This window comes from Cupressus sempervirens, chromosome 6 (assembly GCF_028749045.1).
Source record: "Cupressus sempervirens isolate cs-2001-9-10 chromosome 6, ASM2874904v1, whole genome shotgun sequence".
NCBI lineage: Eukaryota > Viridiplantae > Streptophyta > Pinopsida > Cupressales > Cupressaceae > Cupressus > Cupressus sempervirens.
In genome coordinates this window covers 717,032,368-717,046,188 of record NC_143123.1, presented here as the reverse complement: position 1 = coordinate 717,046,188, position 13,821 = coordinate 717,032,368, and positions in this window count along the sequence as shown.

The following is a 13,821-nucleotide window of genomic DNA, read 5'->3' as shown; positions in this document are numbered from 1 at the left end:
AACACATAAGAGAACCTTATGAAAAAATATATTATATCAACTAGTGTATATTTACAATGTTTCAAGTGTCCTATCATTATTACAGTTGAATGATAGAAATATAAATATATTTTTCCATATAAATTAATATGTTGATGGAACAAAATTTACTAAGTGTACATCGTTGTGCATAATCAAGTCCTTATACAAAAGTAAATTGCATATCATTTATACAACCATATTATGTATAAATACATCAATACTACAAATAAACTTAGGTAGAAACTACCAAAAAGCTTGAAGTCAAAACTAGCATATAATTGTATTTGTTTCACTCCTTAAAATATTTCTACTGCATTCACATAATAATGTCATACAAAATGTCAGTATTATAGGGTTAATAATATATAAATATTGATACAAAAAATGATTTACTCCAAACTAGGGTAGAGGAATCTCATACATAAATCATTTGTGATCTTTGCATTTGGAAGCCACAATAATTAGATAAGTTAATTGAAAAAAAAAATTAATTGGTTCACCTAATCATTTTGCATATAAATAGTAAATGAAAGAAAGAACATAAGGGGAAAATGCATAGCAAAATTTATCATCAATTTATTTGCACAATCGAGTGTGTTTGAACCTACACACTACTAAATCAGAGTCCCCCCCTTTGATAATACAGATGTACATCAATCAACTATGCTATGAGCATCAAGAAGTTTTGCACTTGAAATGTTCATTTTCTTCTTAACCTCTCTTTAAACACGCTCCTACTCCATCATGATCCCCTTTCCCATTCCCAAACTAAAATATTTTCAAAATATGAGGCACACGCCTATCTACATGCATTCTACAAAACCAATATAATATGTGAGCATTCTTGAATTGATCTAGGCAGTTATCTGACCAAATAAAATGTCTATCCATAGCAATATCTTGTCCTCGCAAGAACTCAAAATAATTCTTGAAATAATGTTGGAAATAATCATTAGAGTGAGATCTATCATCATACATATAAAAATGGTAATCTTTGATTAGCTTCCAGTTATCTTCTATATTATCAAGGGCATGTCTATATGTTATATGGACAAAAAATAGCAATCTAAATGGAGTTATAATATTGAGATTATGTCTCATTTTAGGGTTGCAATGTGTAGTTCTCTACAAAGTAAACAACTAATATAATAGTGGAAATGGGTAAAGTGTCCTTACACATTATAAACTATTGATCAAACACTACAACCTATGACTGCCTTGCATACTTGTAAACATATTTTTTTATTGAAATTTGAAATAAAATCAGCCACGCACATTTCTTTTGAAACTAACTCACATATATAGCTTTCACCTCCAATCTTTAATGTATATTTCACCATTTCATATATACCTTTTTGAAACTATTGTCTTTCCAAGATCTTCTTCACACCCCTCATGGAAACATGCCATAAATTTTGATAAACCGCGACATTTAGAGTACTTCTCATTTAAAAAATCATTTCCATAAAAGAAACAACCATTATAACTAAGACATAAGAATTACTATAGTAACTCTATTGATGATTTTGGAAGACTAATAGCACTACAAATTTCCATCATTTCATTAGTATGCAAATTCAAATTGATGGGGTATAATAATTCATGGTGCATAGAAAACACCACGTGGTATTTACAACATGTATTTTGAATCTAATGTGGCACATAATAGAAAGCCCTTTGTGATATATGCAATGTTGGATTAGCTTCACAATATTATTTGAATGACATTGTTTGACTTTCCTCCAAATAATGTTGTGGATGCGGGGTACAATCTTTATTGTTAATTCTTAACTTCAACACATCCTTCACAATTGGTGACACTCTTGAGTTAGAGTGCCAAAATTGTCCAACACCTTGCTTCACATGATCGATTGTCTTCTTATTAGAACATGAGACAAGAGCATTAGAATTATTCTTCACACTAATTTTATTTCTCTCCATTTTATTGTTGACACAAATCTTCAATTTAGATAGCATATGTCTCATCTTTTACATCTTTAACAATTGCACAAAATGTTGGCATTGCTTCACCAATGTCTTGCTGCAAAAAAAATTATCATACAGTTGTGAAGCCCACAACTAAATGATTCTTTGTGATCTCTTCCCTTCAAATTTTCTCATAATGGTTTTATTAATGACCCCTTTCAACATATTTTACAAAAACATATGTTTCTAGGGGTCTTACAACACTTAGAGACATATGTTAATAGGGACATAGATCATGCATTCCAATGGGTTGAAAGGGTTCATATGATACCATATAACCCCTTTTGACCCATTATGAAACAACATATGTTACTAGTAGTTCTTGGACCCCTAGGGACATACATCATGTGTTCCAATGGGCTGAAAGGGGTCAAAGGATACCTATGACCCCCTTTTGACTAATTTCAAGACAACATATGTTCCTAGGGGTCCTAGAACCCCTAGTATTATACATGATGTATTCCAATGGATCGAAAGGGGTCATTGGATACCAATGACACTATTTAACCGATTACCTAACAACATATGTTCATGGGGTCTTAAGAACCCTAGGGTCATGCATCATGGAAACATATTTTTGTAGGGGTCCTAGGACCCCTATAAGCATACATTATGTGTTCCAATGGGTTGAAAGGGGTCATAGGGTATCCTATGACTCCTTTCAACTCATTGGAATATATGATGTATTTTACTTCTAATATTTGAGATAGAGGAGATGTAGAAATGAGAGATATTTGACCAAATCAAGATAAAACAAGGTCCAAGATGAAATATAAGCGATTAAGAACAAAAAAATGACTAGCAAGCAATGAAGATATTTCCCAACATGAGTAGATTTGACCAATAAGATAAAGCATAAAAAATAGGTCAAAGCAAGAAGAAATATAAATTAAAATGAATGAGTGGAAGAGAGTAGAAATGAGGAAGAAATGAAGAGTTGAAAGTTTCCTTAGAAAGATTGAGAGATTAATCCTCAAAATATCAACCAACTATGTAGAAGAAACTTAAATTTTAAAATGTTATTTTGACTAGCAAGATGAACCTGGATTTTAATTTTGATTACAAAAATGGATCTAGGACGTTAAAGTCATGTAAGGGTGCAATTTTTGTGCAAATATGAGGAGTTCAAAAATGTGGTCAAAAAGAGGTCAAACGAGTATATAAGGAGTCCTAAAAGGGTCGATAGATGTGATCATAATATTAAATCCTTATGATGATAGGAAAAAAAAGAGAAGCACTAGCAAAAAATAGAAAAAGATGATACACTGAATATCCTAAGTGTCAAGTGGGTCAAGTAAGAATCTCAAGATGTCTAAGATCTAACAAAGAATACCCACAAATAGAGATAAAAGGAAAAAATGTCCATGCCCTTGGTCCTCTAGTCCATGAAATCCTTGAGAGACTATTAGGGAGGGACCACTCAAAAAAGAAATCTTCATAAACAACACACAAATAAAATAATCCAACATGTCTCAACCAATTTTAGTTTGTGTGTGTGGAAGTCATGTGACTATCTCCTTAGGACCCAAGTCTTCCAGTGAGAAGCATTGCAACATCCTAGACTATAGCCAAATTATCGAACAAGTGTTGAGAAAAACCTGATGTCAAGGGGAAGTGTTGCACACATGTCTTTTGGTGAAATGATAACCTCATTCTAACAAGTGGTATCAAAGCTTGGTGACACGTTAAAATCTCCTCTAGTAACACTAAGGGGGAGATTGTTAGAAATTTATTCAGCACTCCCCTTAGGATTCGTAAAAAGGGCTTAACTACCTCCTATGTACTATAAGTTGAGTGGTTGTATTAGGCATTGATAGATCACCCATTTTGTGAAATGATAACCCCATTCTAATAAGTGGTATCAGAGCTTGGTCATAGGTTTAAACCCTTAGACCTTAGAGTAATGTTGAGAGGGAGATTGTTAGCAATTTGTTTAGTGCCCCCCTTGGGATTCATGACAAGGGCTTAACCATCTCCTGTGTACTATAACTTGAGCAGTTGTATCGGGTACTAATGGATTGGTCTTTTGGTGCAATGACAACCCCATTTCTAACACACTCGACACATGAAGGAACACTCAGCCAACAAAGCACTTGGTCAATACTAGACAACTTGACCAATATTGAAAAAATCAACCAAAAATGAATAACTCAGCCAACACTACACAACTTGGTAGCAACTACAACTCAAAAATTGCTGGAATTCGACACTAATAGAAATAATGAACAAAGATGAGAATAATAGCAAGGCAACCTAGGATGCTCGTACATCAGACAACTAAGGTTGAAAGAAACGATTCTCTTGAATCATTGAGATGTAACAACCTGAGCTGAATCCAACTCAAATTGAGAAATTCATGTAGCATCTTCAACTAGTTTGTTCTTCCATTTCACCAAATACTCATAGTAATTTTTCTCTTGTTCTTTTACCAACTCTTCGATCCAATACATGTTCAACCTCTTCAATTTTCTTTTTATGATAATCATCCGATACAACAAATTCATCATCTGACTCATGATACTTATATAAATAAGAAACATTAAATATGGAAGATATATACATGTCATCAGGTAATTCAACTTCATAATAATTACTACTTTCAAATTTCCTCAAGATCTTACAAGGTCCAAACTTCTTCATTTTTAGCTTACTATATGTTCCAACAAGAAATCTACTTCTCTTCAAATGAACCATCACCTCATCACCAAGTTCAAAAATATGATGTCTTTTATACTTATCAACATTCTCATTATACTACTGATTACTTTTTTCAAACTTTAGCTTCACTTCCTCATACAAAGACTTCATAAAACTAGCAAATTCTTCCCCTTAAACACTTCTCTTTTCTTCACCAACAACATCCCTCAAATTTGATACTCCTCTAGGCTACATTCCAGTAACAATCTCAAAAGGTGTTTTTCTTGTACTCCTATTCACAAAATTATTATAGGAAAACTCAACTTGTGCCAATATCATATCCCAATTACTCGACTTATCTCCAACTAAACATCTCAACAAATTACCCAAGCTTCTATTCACAACCTCTGTCTGTCCATCTGCCCGTGGATGGAATGTAGAACTAAATGCCAACTTAGTATCCATCTTTTGCAACAAAGTCCTCCAAAATTAACCAACAAACTTTCTCTCTCTGTTAGGAATAATACTTTTTGGTAATCCATGGAATCTTACAATATCTTTGAAGAAAATCTCAACAACATGCACAACATCTAATGTCTTCTTATATGGTATGAAAAGTTCCATCTTCAAAAATTTATCCACAAGAACAAATATGGAAGCATACCCTCTTTCTATCTTAGGTAGTCCAAGAACAAAACCCATACCAATGTCACTCCAAGGTTTGTCAAGAATAGAAATATGTGTATACAATCCAGTATTTCAAATTACTCATTTTTTAACTTGACAAATTCCATAACTCCTTACAAACTTCTAAACATCCTTATACATTTGTGGACAATAATACTTATCCTTTAGCAAATTCAATGTCTTATCAATTCCAAAATGTCTAGCCAAACTAACAAAATGCTTTTCCTTAATCAAATTAACTCTCATGGAACTTCTTGGTATATACACAACTGAATTCCTTTGAACAACATATCTTCTTGAATGAAATAATCATCATACTAACTCATTTGATCTAATAGATTTTTTTCTCTACACCCTCTCCACGACTCAGAGAAATTAGGGTCAGTAACATACAATTCCCTCATTTCATCAAAACTAAGAACTTCAACCTTCATCTCGGTCAACGAAGAACATCTTCTATTGAATGCATCAACAACCCAGTTAGTGACTCCACTTTTATGCTTTATCACAAATGTGAAACTCTGCAAGTACTCAACCCACTTCATATGTCTCTAATTTGACTTATGATGACTTCCTAAATATTGTAAAGCTTTATGATCAATATATAATAAAAATTCTTTAGGAATGAAATAATGTCTCCACTTTTTCAAGGCTCGAACAATAGAATAAAAAACTTGATCATACACAAAATAGTTCCTTTTAGCATCATTCAACTTCTCACTAAAGAAAGAAATAGGTTTACCTTCTTGACTTAACACAACTCCTATTGTACTGCCACTTGCATCACATTCAACTTGAAAAACCATATAGAAATTAGGCAAAGCCAATACAGATAATTCAACAAACTTTTGTTTCAAAGTATCAAAACTCTTACCAACCCCATGTTACCACTTAAAATCCTTTTTATCTCCTCTGATTGTCTTACTTATAGCATTACAAGAAAAACTAAAATTATTTATAAACTTTCTATAGAAACTAGCCAAACCATGAAATAATCTTACCTCATCCACATTCTCAAGTGTAGGCCATTCCAAAATTTCTTTAACCTTCTCAAGATCCATTCTCAAACCATCAACTACAATAAAAAAATCCTGGATACACAATTTTCTATTGCATAAAGGAACACTTCTTCAAATTAATCAACAACTTCTCCTCTTTCAATCTCTATAATACTTGTCTAACATGCTCAAGATGTTCTTCCTCATTCTTACTAAATATCACAATATCATCCAAATAAAAAATCACAAACTTACCCAAAACCCTCTTGTGAAATTCATTCATCAACCTCATGAAAGTACTAGGTGCATTAGTCAAACCAAAAGGCATAACCAACCATTCATACAAACTATCTTTTGTCTTGAAATCAGTCTTTGATTCATCACCTTCTTCGATGTGGATCTGATGATAACCACTCTTCAAATCAATCTTTGTAAAATACTTTTCTCCACTCAAAAAATCCATTATATCGTCCATCCTCAGTATAGGAAACCAATAATTTATTGTCATCTTGTTAATAGCTCTAGAATTAGTATACATTCTCCACTCTCCATTCTTCTTAGGTGCTAATACAATAGGTACAACACACAGACTCAAACTTTCTTTCATCAAACATTTTTGTAACAACTCCTGCACTTGTCTATTAAGTTCTTCGTTCTCTATAGGTGATAATATATATGGTAGGAATCAAGTCCATACAATGACTTATACTTCTTACTGGAGGTAAACCATCAGGTATATCTTTAATAAAATTCTCCTTGTACTCATTCAATAAGATTTCAATTTCTACTGGCATTCAACTAAAACTATTAGTTTTTGCTGTCACTCAACATCTGCTATCTCCTGTTCCTTGGCCTCTATCTGTGACTTGGTTGCTACTACCACAACTTGGTCCTTAGGAATTATAACAAAACACACTCAATTCTTCTTCAACCCTCTTTCAAATTGTTTCCCATTGACCACACAAACTTGAATAGTAGTACAATTAACCTCATATGGAATTCAATCAAAGGAAAGATTACTTGCTTTCTTCCATTCACCCAAAGAGTATATTGATTTAATCTACCATTGTGGACAACATATCTATCATACTTTCAAGGTCTACCCAACAGAATATGGCAACAATCCATAGGCATAATATCACATAGAATATCATGAAAATAGTTTTCAATCTTCGACCAACAATTTATGCTCATCCTTGATCCATGACACATGATAGGGTTTAGGTTGTCTCAACCTCTACAACTGCAACTTTGTAACCAATTCCTCCAATGCCAAATTTGTTGAACTACCATTGTCAATAATTACTTTGCAACATTTTCCTTCCATCTTACATCTGGTCTTGAAAAGACCTCCTTGGGGTAGGTCCTTCATTAATTCCCTTATTCCACAAAGTTCTCCTTACCACCAAATTTTCTCCAACCTTAAGTCCACTTGGTGAACCCTCAAGATCTCCTTGAATCACAACATTTCTATTACCTTGTTTATTCTCACCAGAGTGTCTACACTCAAAGGATCTATGCCCTTCTTTACCACATCTAAAAATATTACCACGAAAACCATCTTTAGAATAAGAATTATCTCTTTCTCGATAAGAAATAGTACCTCATTGGTAATAATTACCAACTTTCCATTCGGTTTTGCCTTTGTCATCATGTTTCCATTAAGATTTTCCTTTATCTTGCACAAAATTGTCAAATCTACGACCTTCTCCATAGTATCTACCTCTACCTCTCTCGAATCTACCACCTCTACCTCTTTCTCTTTGTTCTTGCTTCTTTGTCAAGATCTCCTCAACTTTCAAGGCATAATGATATGCTTCTTCCATATGTTCTAATTTCATAAAACTTATCTCACCTTGAATTCTAGATCTCAATCCATTTATATATCTTGTAACTTTATCAACCTCATCATCCACATGTCTAGATCTTATGTCAAATCTATAGAACTCCTCAGTATACTCCTTCACATTCATGTCCTTTTGTCTCAAATTTTTCATCTTTCTCAACAAGATAGTTTGGTAATCAGTAGGAAGGAACTTCTTCTTCACCTTGTTCACCATTTTCATCTAGGTCCTAATCTTCTCCTTTCCTTTTCTTTGTCTATCAGTTTGTAGTTGCTCCCACCATAGTGAGGCATGATCTTTCAACCTAGTGACTACAATTTTCACCTTCCTATTATAAGGAGTATTTTCAAACTCAAAGAACTTCTCCATAGTAGAGATCCAATCCAACACAACATTGGTGTCCAATTTTCCATCATAAGGAACAACTTCCACAATATGCTTTGAATGTGCCCTAGACAATACTCTCAATAATCTTTCCTCATCCTGATCTTCCTTAGGTTCCAGATTAGGGTTTGGTGAAATTAATTCATCATCAAGATGCAATCCTCTCCTCTATACTATCTCCATAGCATCTAATCTGGTTGGAATTTGTCTTAACATGTCCATAATAGTAGTGTCAACATTTCCTCTTTCGTGAACCATCTTTACAAAAATGTTCTTGCAAGATCATAACCTTCTACGAGTTATAGGTTAAATCCATAGATCTGCCACCCTGAAACCAAATCCAACTTATGGTTATACATGATCCAATATCCACAAGGACAAAACTCAAGCTTTGATACCACCTGACAAAAGGAGGGATCAGAATAGTTAGGGCCAGAGGCGCACCTAACTATCCAATCAGCTTGTCGAGTAACACAGTAGAAGCAAACAACAAAGAGAAAAACACCAAGGCGTGAAGAAACAACAACACGTTATTTATTCTTCAAATTATCAACATACATGCCTAGTTGTAAAGCCTTATGGGTTGCAACCAAAAAGATTTTATGAAATTCCAAACTTAGAACTTTTATAGGTCCTTAATTCAAACTTTTTGCCTCTTTAACTCGTATCCACACTCCCTAGCATACATATCCTAACCTAAACACCCGTACTTATACTTGCCAAAACAACTTACAAAAGATTTTAAATTATTAAATAATAGAAGGTTGACCTCAAAATGGTATGCACACATTCCAAGGTAAGATCCTTACATTAAATCCATGATCCAGATTAAATACATAAGTCGGCTCAAACTAGGAACTAATCATAGAAAAACTCTTTCAAAGAAGGAACCAAACATCAGCAAACATCAAGTTCATTCGACACACAAAGGAACACTTGACAACCAAAGCAATCAGTCAATACTGTACAACTTTATAAATTCTGATCAACTTGACAACAACTACAACTCGACAACTATTGGAGCTCAACACTAACATAAAAAATGAACAAAGATGAGCAAGATAGCAAGGAAACCTATGACGCTCCTGCATCAGTAAGGACCAAGGATATATTTGTAAGATACAAAGGGATAATGAGTAGGGATATTGGTATGGGAGCACCTAGGATCTAGTTTAACCTCTTGAAACATTTTGGCTTGTAGATGGTTAAAGCCAATCATTAATAAATAAGGGTTCAATATCAATCCCCAAGGGTGTGATTAGGGGTAAGTAGATAGGTGAGTGAATGAAGTGTCTTTAGGTTGCTAGTATTGCTTAAAATGGCTTGAATAGGTCAAGGGTTGACCAAGAGTTGACCAAAAACTCTAATGTGGGGAAATGGTGTTATAATTTTGGGATCATATGAAACTCATATGTTAGGTTTTTAGACTCATACATGGTTAGAAGAAAAATTTGTAAAAGTTGCTCAAGCGATTTTGCATTTTTGCAAAAGTTGCATTTGACAACTTTGACAACTTCTTGCCAATCTGAATGAACTTGCATTTTTCAATTATTGGGTCCATATAGAGGGTTTCCACATGTGCAAAAATAATATAAAACACCATCACACACATAGGAGAAGGGTTGGTGTTAAGATTGTATAAATTGGAGCTGGAGCAATACACATTTTGAAGCATTTTTTAGCTTTAGTCATCTTGCATACCCTAACATCCAATGTAAATGGATTGATTGGGATTTATTTGTTTCACAAATAGTTAGAGGGTTAAATTTAGAGTTTTCTATATCAATTTAGTTTCTTTAAGTGTTAAATTAGTTTAAAATTCATCTTGTTATTGTAGAGTTCACTGTCCTATTTTGAGTGGTAGTTAGTTTAATAGTTCTTTCTTGAGTTCCATTCATCAAATCAGCATGGCCTTCTCGAATTAGGAAGAGAACAATGTATATAGTGTATATATGCATTTTGGGGGTGCTCAAAAGGTAGTTTTCTATTTCTCCAAGAATTCCCTAGGAAAGTCTGGCATACCCAGCTAGGAGTTAAATGCTGATAAGAGTTAGAAATTGGGTGATTGGGATTGGTTTGTGCCAATCCAAGATGTGGAGTTGAAGAAAAAGGTGTGAAGGTACCTTGAACTAGGTTTGGTGATTAGGAAAGATCATTTGGTAAGACTTTGAATTCAATATCTTCTATGCTACATTTAAATCCTCAAATCCCCTTTAAAATAGGGTATTTATGCTTAAGTCATGTATGAATAGGTTGACACCCTAAAACCTAAGAAACCTAAAGGGCCTTTTAAAATGGTACCTAGATCATTAATTATTTGGATAGATTGTTTACAATATTTTGGAGCTTTTTTGTGAAAACCTTGACATGAGGCCTAATTGGGGGGCTCTAAGGCTACTAGGATTCTAAAGGTCAATTTAGAGTTCCATTAAGTGGGTTTGTGAGACAAATCCCAAGATTGTTAAAAGAGCTCATATCAAACATATGGGAGAAATTTTGAAGGACATAGGATAATTCATTTGATTTTGTGAATTACCTTGCAAGATAGTAAGAAATGCCTAGCTAGGAGTCTAGGTGAGTTGAGAGTGAAAGGAAGTGGAGTGGTAATTGGTGTAATAGACATTGTAGAAGGGGATAATTGCAAGAGATCCTCTTGGGAATAGGGTCAAGTAGTATCCCTATTGGCTTAGGAGAATCCTTGAAGAGTTTGGGCTTTGAGACCTAGACTAGGAGTTTTGGATCTTATTACATTAGATATTCACATCTTTAGAGTGAGAAACATGGACAATTCCATCAATAGACTCATGAGTAAATTTGATAGGAGAAATGTCTTTAGTAGGATCATTGAAAGTTTGAGCATTTTTTTGAAGTGTATATGAAGAAGTAGAGCAAGAGGTGCTATTTTGATCTTGAAAACTGTTTTTGAATAACATTGTCACGATGACTTTATCATGATTTTCAATAAGCTCAATGGAAGAAGTGAAAGTGATGTCTTTACCATACTCAAAAGGTGAGCAAGACATAGGATATGAAGGAGCGAAACCTTGAAGGAGATGAAAGGGTGTTTGATATTAATCTTTCTTGATATTTATAGCTTTAGCGTTTTGAGAGTCCTTTTGACATGGAGCAACTTATAAGGACAAGGGAGAACATGAGGTTTTCATTCTAGGATCTTGAACAAATAGTGAGGGATTAGTTGAAATGGGAATGCTAGGCATAACATAGCATGAAGATTGATGATCTTTAGTCTTAGTAGCATGGAAAAGGTTTGCAACCAAGTGAAGATTAGCTTGAGTTTCTTTTAGAGGTAGTTGTTGAGGGTACACATAATCTATATAAAAAATATTAGGTTCTTTTTTTAATGGAGGCATATTGGAAAGCTTTAAAGTTTTGGAAAGTTTATGCATGTTGGAAGAAATGGAGGTATCAAGAAGACCTTCACCAGACATAGGTTCATCAACGTGATATTTCTTAAGAGAAGTGTCCTCAACACATGAGTCGTTAGAAGTTCCCATATTAACAATCTTATCATCAATAAGATCTTGGACTTTATGTTTCATCTCAATGCACTGTAAAGTAGTATGCTCATTATATCAATGATAAGTGCAATAGACTTATGTTAGAAATTATTGTTGGTGTAAATAAGTATTCACTATTTACACTTTACTTAAGTTTACTTAGGTTAATGCATTATTTTATTATTTATTAGGTCAACATTGGAGTTTGCATAATTAATTGAGTTGTCATGTAGACAACACATTTATTTGCACTCTTAATTAAGCACATGGTGTCTACAACATTATTTTCATGCTACACCTTTACAGGCTTATCCTCTCATCATCATACCTACTCCTATGCTTAATGGAGGATAATCCATTCCTAGTGGACATGTGCTTGGTTGTAAGACTTATCAGTGTGCTGACTCCTAGACATTCTAGAGGCCTTTATATATAAGTACTCCTAGTGTACTTGTACATCAATTGAATGCTATATTGTTATTTTGATCATACTCTAGTCTATTCTATTCTTGTGCTTGAGTTCCTTGATCTTGGGTTAATTTTTCCCTAAGGAAAATTCTTACATGGTATCAGAGCTGAGGGAGATTCTCTTCACATAGACATTGGAGACCTTTGTTGCTTCACCTCTCGAAGGACCTGATCTAGATCTAGAGTGATTCAGTGAAAATTGACTATACATATGCCTATATTGGGCCATAGTCGATTTTGAGGCAATTTTTTTTGCAAACTAGCACCCGAAGGATTGATTTGCAAATCTAGTATGGTCATTTATTAGATCTATTAATTTATTTTCCAGATCTATATTTTTCTCTGTAGTTTTGGAGGTATTTTTTGAAAAAAAATTGGCTAGTAGGGCTTGGAGAGAATTTTTTTTTTGCAGGAACTAAGCAGTCAAACCGCTGCCCTCGTAGAGAATATTCTTGGAATATTCCATAGGCATTGCATTTTCGAGCAAATATTACAAATTTTGCACATGATCTGCCCAACATAACACGATCGTAATATTTCACAAACTAGGAAACAACTCTCAATCATTGGTGAACAACACTCAATAACTAGCAACCACATATTAAATACCCAGTGGCCTTGGTTCAGTTTATACCTATGGGCTCTTTGCTTTTTAACACTGTCGAACTCATTTTCTTTAGCAATGTGGGATATATAAAATACCCTCGATGGCCTACAAAATACTCCACAACACCATTTTTTCAAACTCTGGCAACCCTGTCACTGATTTTGATCACCAACATATCCTCCACCAACAATTGCTTTTTAATTCCAACACTACTACGTTAAACCCGCCAGTGGTGGCCATGCAGCATACACAACACCCAACCACACGTCCTCATCATAGATGCTTCGTCAATGATCTACACCAGCTCGAACTGTCGAATTAATAGGTGACCCCTCCATGTGGACTAACCTAGTTGGTAGTTGTCGTACAAACATGTCTTTGCCACGTCAGCATCTGTATAATCCGTACAACTACTGATGTTAGCGTGACATCAACTTGGGCTCAAGTTTTCATTGACATCAGTAATTTACTAGGTTAAAATTGACGGTCGTCTGACCATCATTCGAAGGCCAAATAGAATTGTTGTGACGATTGTTTGACCGTCAAATTTAACCTCGTATTTTCCTCTGCATACCCTTCTCCAAATTCATTTTTTGATTTGACAATCTGACTTTGGGAGGCCATATCTCAGTCACCCAGACTCCAAATTAGGTGCAATTTTTTAATATTTT